Raw genomic sequence first — 9,599 nt, forward strand, 5'->3', positions numbered from 1 at the left:
ACAAAACAGAAAAACCTCTGCTCTTGTGGAGATTACATTCCAGTGGGCGAGGAAAAAGAATACAGAATAGTTGACAAATACAATAATGTCTGTTTGTGATGCAAATAAATATATGTCAGAAAAATAGGACAGAGAAAGGGGAAAATAATAATATTTAGGGAGCATGATCTGAAAAAAACCCTCAGTGATAACATCTGAGCAGAGGAGTATGAAGGATAATAACATGAATATCTAGGGCAAAATTATGCTAGATGAAGGGAAAAGGGAAGGGTAGAGCCCTTAGGTCAGCATATCTGATATTTTCCATAGAGTTACAACTGCTCAACTCCATCTTTGTATTTCCAGAGTAACCCTAGATAATACATAAATAAATGGGTATCACTGTGTTAAAAAGAGATGTGTGAGAAGAGGTTCTGGACTATGTTTGATCCACAGGATGTTTTTTGTCAGCCTCTGCTCTAGATAATCAATAAAATAATAAATCAAGTCCTGATTTATAGTGTTTGCCAATTTCTGAGGTGTAAATTCTTCCACCATAGCTGAGTGCCAATCTATCAACTTGACATTACTGAGCATAGAGCTAAGAAGAGATATTCAGTAGCGCATCATTTATAATAATCCCACCATGCAGATATAACAGGCATAATTACCTCAAAAACACAGATAATTGTAAAATGCAGAGAAATAGAAAGTATTAAGTTTTGGGTATTTATTACCTTTGTTTTTAATATAATTTATTTAATTGCAAGTTTATATAATTTAACCATTAATAACATCTGAGTTCAACACATTCTGAAAATTTTCTGAAAATTTAGCAATCATATATGGTAAGTCAGTACAAGATGATCCTAGCATACTATTGGCATAAGTAAGCATGTTTGTGTTTTTCTTGGATATAAATATGAATTGGTAACTTACATAACTCATCTGGTTAAATAAATAAGAATCTAAAACTGGTAACAAAGGACAATTTAAATTATTTAATTTTATGTCCTACGAAATAAAAAAAAATTGTAATGTCCTATTTTAAGCATATTACATAACCTTCCAAGAATTAAATGTGCTAATTGATTAAAATGGTGATATAATACATGTCCTTCCTGAAAGTAGTAGACAGGACCAAATTTGTTCTTAAGAATTCTTTCAGGCTTGTAAATAACGATTCCACATATTAGACATTGATCAAAGTAATATGCCACTTGTAGGCTTGGTGAAGTCAGCTTATCTTACTAATCAACCGCCATACAATTCAGACGGGAGCCTTCAGGATTTGTATGCAGAACAGATGAAGTAAAAATGACCTCTTAGGAAAACCTATTTTGTTAATTCTCTTGATTTAAATTATGCTTAAGATACTCTGTAGTGCTTATCTCATTTCAAAATTTTATCTTTGGATTATTTCTGTATGGTCTAGAAAGTTTAGATACAATCTCAGACTTTCAGCAGATGAGGTGACTGAGTTCCACAGTCTGGCATGTACTTGATACAATACGTGCTGCCAAAAATTGCAGGTTCTGTTCTCCTTTCATTGATATAGAGGAATGTGAAGCTACTTCAGTACACGCAGAAAGAATGCTAAAGTCTTGGCTTTAATCTGTTTTCTTCCTGTGTAAGTCACTTAGGTTGTTACGATATATTGGTTATTAAGTTATGGTTTCTCAGCTCCAAGCACAACCTTCTCTACTCCTCTTGAGAGGCTGCGCCTGGGACTCTGCAAACCACTGTTCTTCTTTGTCAGCTGCTTCCTACTAACCTTTGCCAATAGGCATGTAACAGGAAACTAAAATACTGAGGAAAGAGAGTACATTATTTTTTCTTGTTTTCTTGAGGTTGACTTCCTTGTTGTTTCCTACTTCTGGAAGCATTACTCTGGCAATGCTTCTTTGCCCTGGCATTGGCACTTTGTACCCATCATGACAGCTGAATCCCGTTTGTATTAAAACCAATTGCATGCCCTCTCAGAGACACCAGCCCAAGTCAGCCAGCACATTCTCAGCAGAGTTCAATGTCCCAGTCCGATAGGACCCCGCCTTTAAATTTGGAGGTAATGTCAGTAGCTGAGCTATGTCCCCTTCTCAGCTGTTCTAGCCTCCTCTCTGTGAAGCTCCTCCAAACTTTATGTTGTAATAATTCCATTGCTTTCTCCCTTTATTCCCCAGCCCTAGGAGTGAAAGCTGCTTCCTGCACTTGCTAACTCTATTACACCTTAGTGTTCACTGTATTTCCAGTTACATAATTAACACATATTCAATTCTTATTAATATTTATTAACTTAAAAAAATAATAACTGGTGGTATTTCTGTTTCCTAAATGGACCCTGACATTAAAAAAATTACACACCATGATCTAGTTGGGTTTATTACTGGGATGCAAATATGCAACATATGCAAATCAATAAATGTGATATGTCAGATTAACAGAATGAAGGAAAAAAATGATCATCTTGATAAATGCAGGAAAGTATTTGGCAAAATTCAACATACTTTTGTGATAAAAACTCTCAACAAATTAGGTATAGAAAGAATGTACCTCAACATAATAAGGACTATATATGAAAAGCCCACAGCTTACATCACACTCGGGTAAAAAAGCTTTTCCTCTAAGATCAGGAAGAAGTCAAGGTTGCTCACTCTTGCCAGTTCTATTCAACATAGTACTGCAAGTCATAACTAGAGCAATTAGGTAAGAAAAAGAAATATAAGGCATCTAAATTGGAAAGTAAGAGATAAATGTGTCTTTCTTTGAAGATAACATAGTCATATATAGAAAACTTCAGACTCCACCAAAAAACTGTTAGAACTAATGAACAAATTCAGTAAAGTTGTAGGATACAGAATCAACATATAAAACTCTGCTGTATCTCTATACACTAACAACAAACTATTGAAAAGTAATGAAGAAAACAATCTCATTTATAATAGCATCAAACATTATAAAATAATTAGCAATAAATTTAACCAAGGAGGTGAACAGTATGTCATTAATGAAAAAATTAAAGAAGATATAAATAAATAGAAAGACATCCTATGTTTGTGGGTTGAAAGATTTTATATTGTTAAAATTTCATGCTACTTAATGTCATCTACAGTTCAATGCAACCTCTATCAAAATTCCATAGCATCTTTTACAGAAATAGAAAAAACAATCCTAAAATTTACATAGACTACAGAGGACCCCAAATAGTCAAAACAGTCTTGAGAAAGGAAAACAAAGCTGGAGATATCACACTGCCTAATTTCAAAATATATTACAAAGCTAATGTATGGTATTGGCAAGTAAACAGACATATAAACCAATGGAAGAGAAGAGAGCCCAGAAATAATCCCATGCCTAAAACAGTCAGATAATCTTTGACAAGGGCATCTAGAACACACAATGGGGAAAGGATGGTCTCTTCAATAAATGGTGATGGGAAAACTGAATATCCATAGGCAAAAGGACAAAACTGAATCCCTATCACACACCACTCATAAAAATTAACTCAAAATAGATTAAAAACTTAAGTGTAATGCCAGAAACTAAAATTCCTAGAAGAAAACACAGGGGGAATACTTCTGTTGTTGGTCTTGGTAATGATTTCTTGATTCTAATACTAAATGAACAGGCAACAAAAGTATTAGTAAACAAGTTGGACTATATTAAACTAAAAAGTTTCTGCACAAAAAAAGGAAATAATACACAAAATAAAGTGACAACCTATGGAATGGGAGAAAATACTTGCAAGTCATATATCTAATAAGAGGTTAATATCTAAAATATATAAATATTCATATACATGAACTCATATAGGTCAACAACAAAAACCAAATAATCCAATTAAAAAATGGGCAAAGGGCCTGAATAGACATTTTTCCAAAGAAGGCATACAAATAGTCAACAAGTGCATTAAAGATGCTCAACATCACCAATCATCAGGGAAATGCAAATCAAAACCACAGTAAGGTGTCATATCAAATCTGTTACGATGGCTACTATCAAAAAGATGTGTTACAATGAGTAAAATCTTTAAAAATATTGAATCATTATGCTGCACACCTGAAAGTTTATAATATTGTAAATCAACTATAATTCAATAATAAAAAGCAATTCATTGGCAAAAGTGTGGAGAAAAGAAAGCCTTGTACACTGTTGGTGGGAATGTAAATTGGTATAGTCAATATAGAAAACAACATGGAGTTTCCTCAAGAAATTATAATAAAACTACCATATAATCCAGCAATCCCACTTCTGGACATATATCTGAAGGAAACAAAATCTTGTTCTTCTTTCTTGAAGAAATATCTGCATTCCCATATTCATTGCAATATTACATAAGCTGAGATATGGAAACAACATAAGTGTCCATCTACAGATGAATGGATAAAGAAAATGTGAAATATATACAACAGAATAGTCCTCAACCATAAGAAATAAGGAAATTCTGCCATTTGTGACAACACCAACCTGGAGAACAATATGCTGAGTGAAATAAGCCAGACACAGAAAGACCAATACTGTGTGTTACTCATATGTAGAATCTAAAAGACAAATATAGTCTAACTCAATAAAACAGAGAGTAGAATGGTGGCTGATAGGACCTGTGGTGTGCGAGAGATGGGGTCATGTCACTCAAAGCATATAAACTTTCAGCTATTATATGAGTAAGTTTGGGGGATCTAATATATGATGACTATGGTTAGTAATACTGTATGCTATACTTGAAATTCGCTCAGACTAGATCATAAGCATTATCACCACACACACACACACACACACACACACACACACGAGATATGTGAGGTGATGGATACATTAACTTAAATATCAAAGCATGACTGTGTATATTTTAAACATATACAGCTTTATTTGTCAATTATCTTTCAATATAACAGGAAAAAGTTAGTTTCATCAATATTATGTGTCCCTATATTTATCATGCTGCATTTGAACAATATTTATCTGTACTGTATGATAAGATATTTTATAATATATGCTTCTCTAGTAATAGAGTTGAATAAGTAGTGCCTTAAAACCTCAAGCAGCCCCTCCTAAATCTTTCAAGGATTGATATGTATTCCTTCTGATGACTTCAAGAAACTCCCAGTGCTATTTGTGAAGACTTCTGTGGTTGGCATCCCAAGAATGAATTTGAAATTGGAAAATTTGAGTTGAAATCAAAATGTACTCTGACTTTGTTAAAAGATAAACTAAGAATATTATCTAAAAATAAATAAATAAATGCCTTTAATATTTTTGCCTCACAATTACTTTGCCTAATGATAGAGTCTGAATTAAAATTCTACTCTTGACATTGAGAACATATCCTGTTTGGGGTTATTTATTTATTTATTGTTAATATGGCCCTTACTCTACATTAAAAAAATTAAAATTTTTCTTTTTAAGTTTCCAATATTAATTATTATTTAGTTAGTTGGCAGTCATTGATACCATATGTTCTGTGAAGTGCTAAGTACATAGTCAGATAATACAAATGTTTCACAAAATTGTGACAATAATAATTCTAGTAAAATTGCTATTTTCAAGCTAGAACTATATGAGTTTAAGTAGGAAAATGATTAGCGCATGGGAAAATTAGGCTTGTAGATTTAGATTGTTTTGACACTTTAGCTGATTAGATATATTTGGGGTACTAGGGATATTGGACTCTTACTGGTACAAGAACACTCAAAAAACAAGCCTACTTACTTATTTACATAAGCTATTCACATTTTGACTCTGAAATCTGGACTTTTGCTTTATTATACTGTATTTTAATTCATTATGTGAAGTACTACAAAATGGTCACATATTTCAGTTTTTATCCTAAGTTGTCATGAACTTGGTATTGGTGTAATATCAGCAGACATATTAAACTTATTGATAAAATAGTAATTATATGTATTGAAGCAGAAATCATATAAAGTGTAACAAGTTTATTTTCTCAGTGACCATTACTGAATCCAAGTCTCTTTTGACTATAGGGCTTGTCCTAAACAAAAGGTGTATTTTCCATGACCCCTGTTTGGTATGTTCCATTACAAGGCTCATATCTGCATATCATCCAGTTTTGTGCTTGTCATGTTAAATTAGGAATACATGGACACCCCAATGCTATTGGCTAACAAAGATACATGTACTATCACCTAATAATCAAGGTGTTTTACATGTGCCTTATTGCAGTAGTGACAAAGTATTAATATAATTTAGGTCTTAATGTATATGACATAATAAAAATAAAAATACTTTTAAATAAATGAATGCAAACATAAACTTCTAAGATTGCTGAAATACATAGATTATATCAATGGCCTTATTTTTTTTTATACATCTTTACTGGAGTATAATTGCTTCACAACGCTGTGTTAGTTTCTGTTGTACAATAAAGATGAATGGATAAAGAAGATGTGACACATATATACAATGGAATATTACTCACCCACAAAAAGAAAAGAAATTGAGTTATCTGTAGTGAGGTGGATGGACCTAGAGTCTGTCATACAGAGAGAAGTAAGAAGAGAAAAACAAATACTGTATGCTAACGCAAATATATGGAATCTAAAAAAAAAAAAAGGTAGCGATGAACCTAGTGACAGGGCAGGAATAAAGACAGAGACATAGAGAATGGACTTGAGGACACGGTGAGGGGGAAGGGTAAGCTGGGGCAAAGTGAGAGAAGCATAGACATATATACACTACCAAATGGCCTTATGTTTTAAATTGATCTATTTGTGATACCTTCCTTGACATCCTATATTTATGTATCATGATTATCATTTTTTAAAAAATACATTTCATATTTTTAAAGTAGTTTTAGGTTTACAGCAAAATGGAGATGAAGGTACAGAGATCTCCCATATATACCCCTCCCCTACACATGCATAGCCTCCTCTGCTATCACCATCTCCCACCAAAGTGGTACATTTGTTACAATGGATAAGCCTATATTGAAACATCATTATCACCCAGAATCCATAGTTTACCTTAGGGTTCACTCTTGGTGTTGTACATACTATGAGTTTAGATAAATTTATAATGACACTTACCACCATTACAGTATGATACAGAGTAGTTTCACTGACCTGAAAATCCTCTGTACTCTACCATCATTTCTTTTTCATCATGAGTGATGGTCACATTTCTTTGACTTCACTTCTTAAAATTTTGGTACAAATATGAAGTATTCAGCCTTCTGTGTATTCACTGAGTAGTCCTGGAGAATCCCTATACTCTTCCTCTCTGATTCAACACTACTTAAGCACTTATTATCTACTGATTTTTACTGTCTTTAGTATATTTATAAATTTTAAGAAATTGTTCTCATAAAATATATCAACTATACTTATAAAATTTTGGAGAAATATAGAATAATAAAGAGGAATATCACCCATATCTCTGGCACAGAGAGAACTACTGCTAAAATATTGGTACTCTACTGTACATATTGGACACTGAATATTCTTTATAAACACTATTTTTGATAATTGCGTAATAATTCATTGTTAAGGTATCCATTTCCTGTTTCTAGCATTATTGCAATGATTACCTTTAGACATAAACCTTCAACACATTTTTGATTTTTTTCACTTAGAGCTGATTCCTACAAGTAGGATTTCTAAATCACATTTGAACCAATTTTAAGCTTCTTAATGCATATTTCTGAATTTAAGATGCCTTGATTGAAGGGGAGAAAGCCATTTATAATAACTGACTCTGGGACACTACTGCATTTTTTTCTTGTCACAGACTACTGTAATGGTACAGGTTATCTTGAGGCATTCTCAGCTTCTCTGACAGACACAAATATCTAAAATTGATCCTTCCTGAGATATACTCCATCTTCTTCAGAGAAATATTTTCAAATTTTAGTTCGTGTATGATATGTATGGGTAAACTATGTTATGAAAGGGGAAGGAAACTGACTACTCTGCTTTTCTTAATGGATTTAGTGACTGCTGTTTCTTCCATGACCTATGCTTTTATACATTTTTTGTTTATAAATTTTACTCCAAACTAATTCTCCTTTGTGAATTCTGTGAGAAAGATTTTGCTTTCCTCTGGTATTTTAGACTACAGGCCTCTTTGCTCTTATATGTCGACCCATGCAAGATCTGTTCTGTGGGTTCGAAGATTTCTTTAAATGTTTGGTTCCCTTGTTATACACTCATTTTCTTCTCAGGACTGCTATGTGTTTAGTGTTGCCTTAGTCCATCTGGGCTGCTATAACAAAACACCAGAGACCAGGTGGCTTGTAAGCAACTATTTATCTCTCACAGTTCTGGAACCTGGAAGTCCAAGATCAAGGCACCAGCATGACTGCCTCCTAATGAAGGCCCTCTTCCTGGTTCATAGCCTGAATTTTCTTGCTGCATCCTCACATAGTGGAAGGAGCAAGAAAGTTCTGTGGAGCCTCTTTTATAAGGCATTAATCCCCATTCCTGAAGGCTCCACCCTTACAACCTAATAACCTTTCAAAGGCCCCTACCTCCTAATACCATCAGCTTTGGGGGTTAGGATTTCAATATATGAATTTGGGGGGGACACAGAATTTCAGATCATAACATGTGTTTTATAAAACAATTATTATACTTACATCACTGGGAATTGGAGAAAGGGAATGTGGAGATTTTTGTTTAATCTAATCTGGTGATTTCTTGAACCAGAAATCACTGCATATTTCAACTGTTAAATATTTAACAAATTTTTCTCTATTTAGAATTATGTTTATCTTCATCATGCTTATCCTATTTTTACTTACTATTGAAATGCATGATAAGTATATTAAATGCTCTTTTTGACAGACCTACAAAGGAGCAATAATAGCCTATATTTCCTCTTTACCTTGGCAAAGCCATGTTCATGTATACTGTTGGCTACAAGAAATAACCATACTGTGCCAAATGGCGGAATCTATGACAGTGTAGCTTACAGATTTATGTTACCAATTGTTTATCATAACAAAACAAGTGACATCTTTAATGCAATGATAAGGACTGTTCAGCTCATAATATATATAAATCAATTAAATTAAAAATAAGATTTATCTGTCTTCCTTTCATTAGAAAATTATACATTTCCTTAAAGTTTTATAATGTCAGAAATACATGCTTATATAAAAATATATAAAATAAGTTTCTATGTATGGTATTTTAATATTTAGTAGGAATTCAGTCAAATTTGAAATAATATTATTGTGCTATTTATAATTTTTAAGAAGAGAGTTTAGGACCCAACACAATTTTAATACATTGAGAGTCAATTCTAGTGGAATGTAAAGTGTTTGCTAATGTCAGCTGCCAAGATGATAAGACATCTAAATTACAAGTCTTAGTTCCCTAAGATAAATATTTGGGGTATCTGTCTTAAAGTTAAAATATTTATTTTTTCTACTTTAATTTTAAAACCACATTAGATGTGTTCAATAAGTATCTGACTTTTTTTGGTACATGAAGGAAAATTCATCAATTAGTGTGTCTCATTTGCAGTAAATGAAAGTGGAAGAAAGTCCTAATTACTGTATATTGTATAAAAACTTTCAAACCACAGCTGCATCTTACAAATGATACTTTAAAAAAATCTTGAAGTAACTAAATCTGTTCTTGCTGTTATTTTAAAACCTTATG

Source organism: Delphinapterus leucas, chromosome 17, assembly GCF_059928025.1.
Source record: "Delphinapterus leucas isolate spDelLeu-1000000601 "Yukka" chromosome 17, BTC_Dleu_Yukka2, whole genome shotgun sequence".
In the NCBI taxonomy this organism is placed as follows: Eukaryota; Metazoa; Chordata; class Mammalia; order Artiodactyla; family Monodontidae; genus Delphinapterus; species Delphinapterus leucas.